Raw genomic sequence first — 3,034 nt, forward strand, 5'->3', positions numbered from 1 at the left:
TGCCATAAACATGGGAATGCATATGTCTTTGACATACCAATTTCATTTCCTTTGGATATATACCTAGTAGTGAGATTGCTGGATCATATGGTAGATCTATTTTTTTTTTTGAGGAACCTCCATATGACTTTTCATAATGGCTATATTAGTTTACATTTCTACCAGCAATGTATAAGAGTTTCTCTTTTCCAAATTATCATTGGCATTTGTTAGTTTTGGCTTTTTGATAATCATTCTAACTGGGGTGAGATGATAGCTCATGGTAGTTTTACTTCGCATTTCCCTAATGTTTAGTGATGTTGGGCATTTTTCATATGCCTGATGGCCATGTATATGTCTTTTTAAAAAAAAAATCTATTCTGGTCTTTTGCAAGATTTTTGATAGAGTCATTATCATTATTTTTGCTATTCAGTGTTTGAATTCTTTATAAATTATGAATATTAACCCCTTGTCACATGTAAAATTTGCAAATATTTTCTTCCATTTTGTAGGTTGTCTTTTCACTCTGTTGCTTGTTTCCTCTGTTGTGAAGAAGCTTTTTAGTTTGATGTAATCCTATTATTTATTTTTGCTTTTATTGCTTGTGCTGTTGGGGTCTTGTACAAAAAAATCATTGCTTAGACTAATGCAGTGTAGTTTTACCCCCTAGGTTTTCTTCTGGTAATTTCAGAGTTTGTGTTCTTACATTTCTTCAATCCATGTTGAGTTGATTTTTGTATATACTGAGAGATAGAGGTCTAGTTCCATTCTTCTATATGTGGATATCCAGTTTTCCCAACACCACTAACATTTCCCCATTGTGTGTTCTTGGTGCGTGTTGAAAATCAATTGGCTATAAAATGTATCAGTTTATTTTTGGGCTTTCTATTCTGTTCCACTTGTTTATTGTGTCTGTTTTTATACTAATACCATGCTTTTTTTTGTTACTATAGCTTTGTAGTATACTTTGAAATCAGGTAGTGTGTTGCCTCCAGCTTTGTTCTTTTTGCTTAATATTGCTTTGGTTATTCAGGGTCTTTTGTGGTTCCATACAAATTATAGGATGGATTTTTTTCTATTACTATTCTATGACATTGAAATTTTGATAAGGATTGCATTGAATCTGTAGATTGTTTAGGGTATAGAAATTTTATCAGTATTATTTTCTCCAGTTCATGAACACGGGATATCTTTCCATTTATTTTATCCTCTTCAACTTCTTTCACTAGTGTTTTATAGTTTTTATTGTAGAAAATTTTATTTCCTGGTTTAAATTTATTCCTAGGAATTTTTTTGTAGCTATTGTAAATGGGATTGCTTTCTTGATTTCTTTTTCAAGTAGCTTGCTATTTGCATATATAAATTTTTGCATATATAAATTTTTGTATGTTGATTATGTATCCTACACACATACATGGTGGAGACTTTACTGTATTTATTCATTAGTTATAACAGTTTTTTGGTGGAGTCTTTAGGATTTTCTCTATATAAGACTATGTCATTTGCAAACAGGGACACTTTGACCCACCCTTTTAAAATCTGGATGCCTTTTATTACTGGGAGGGGACCTGCCTAGCTGAGCAGTTCCAAGTAGGTGACAGGGACCGTGCCCTTCTTGTTGCCTCTCTCGCCAATGAGCCAGTCAGGGTCCATACCGGGCAGGCTGTAGACAGTCATGAGTTCATCAGCCAGCAGAGCCAGCTCACTGCTGTTGACGGTCCCCATGGCGGGAGAGGCCACCTCCTCCAGGCAGAGCGCAGCCTCTGCCAGAGAACCCCGGCTGGCCACAGAGGGCACCATGGACATGGTGGCTGCAGCAGTGGTGGCTGAGGTGCTGCTCAAGGGCGGGGAGGAGGGCTCCGTGGTGCCCACGAAGGTGCCTGGAAATCTGCCCAGCTGCTTCTGCAGGTCCAGCATGTGGCAGTAGCACTGTGCATAGTAAGTGGTCTGAGCCTTGACAAACACGTGGAGGCAGCGCAGGTGGTTCACGTGAATGCTACTGATTCCCTCCAGCAGGAGACGGGTCACTTCTGCCTGCCGGTCAAACTCTGTCTGGGCCACGGGGAGCTCCTGCTTGTCCACCTCATCATTCCAGAGCGCACGGAGGTGCTGGTGGAGAGAATGTAATTAGGAGGTCTAGTCTCCTGAAAATCGGGTACTGTATCTCCCTCACACGTGGCTTTGGCTTTTGTGGCCTTGGCTTTCTTCAGCCGTGCCTTGCAGGCATCCAAGTCCAGATGCCGGTTTTGGAGGAGCCACCTCTCCTTCGAGATCGTCTTCCAGTCCCTTTCCGGGAAGTTGTGCAAGGGTCTGAGGAGGCTCATGGAGGCTGTGAGGATGAGATCCCTTTCTGCGGCTCCCAGCCGCTTTTCTGTTTCTGTCACTTTGACCAGTGTCTTCTAGTAGAGAGTGGTGGGCCCCAGCTCACTGGCTGCCTCCGCCATGTACTGAACCAGCAGTTCCTCGTTGGTGACCCGCAATGGGACTTCCTGTCCAGCTTCTCATACAGGAGCTCCTCCACTTGGGCACTGGGGTTGGGCTGCAGCAGCACCTCTGTCTGCCTCAGGATCTTCTCCGTCCAGTTCTTGGTGCTGTCTGCCTGGGCCAGAAGGTGTTCAAAGTGGGCATTGATCTCGTCTTCTTGGCCTGGACAAATTTCTCCTCTGTGAACTGCATGGCCCGGGTGAAGAAGATGCCTGCGTGGGATGCCAGCTTCTTCATGTTGAAGTCCATGGCGTGCCCGCACAGCTGCTGCGCCCGCACAGCTGCTGCGCCCGGCTGGAGCACAGCCGGCAGCCCCCGGCCCTGCCGCTGCTGCCTGCCCGCACCCTGCCCACCTCTCTCTTTTTATGTTTTTGGATACAGGCATTTATTGCTATAAACTTTACTCTAAAGACTGATTTTGCTATATCCTATAAGTTTCAGTATGTTGTGTTACCATTTTCAGTTGTCTTAGAATTTTAAAATTTATCTTTTAATTTCTTCCTTGACCCACTGGTTGTTTAAGAGCATGTTGTTTAATTTCCATGTATTTGTACAGTTTCTGAACTTTCT

The 3,034-nt window shown here is 43.1% G+C and overlaps 1 pseudogene across 1 annotated transcript; it reads right to left on the reverse strand.

Annotated features, from left to right (window-relative positions):
* Positions 1 to 1,544: 1,544 nt before the first annotated feature.
* Positions 1,545 to 2,713, reverse strand: LOC103273607 (annotated as a pseudogene). The gene has a single exon (XR_505195.2). The product of XR_505195.2 is annotated as an endophilin-B2 pseudogene (transcript).
* Between the last annotated feature and the right edge of the window lie 321 nt (positions 2,714 to 3,034).

This window comes from Carlito syrichta, unplaced genomic scaffold (assembly GCF_000164805.1).
Source record: "Carlito syrichta isolate Samal-C Ts95f unplaced genomic scaffold, Tarsius_syrichta-2.0.1 Scaffold314104, whole genome shotgun sequence".
NCBI classification, from domain to species: Eukaryota; Metazoa; Chordata; class Mammalia; order Primates; family Tarsiidae; genus Carlito; species Carlito syrichta.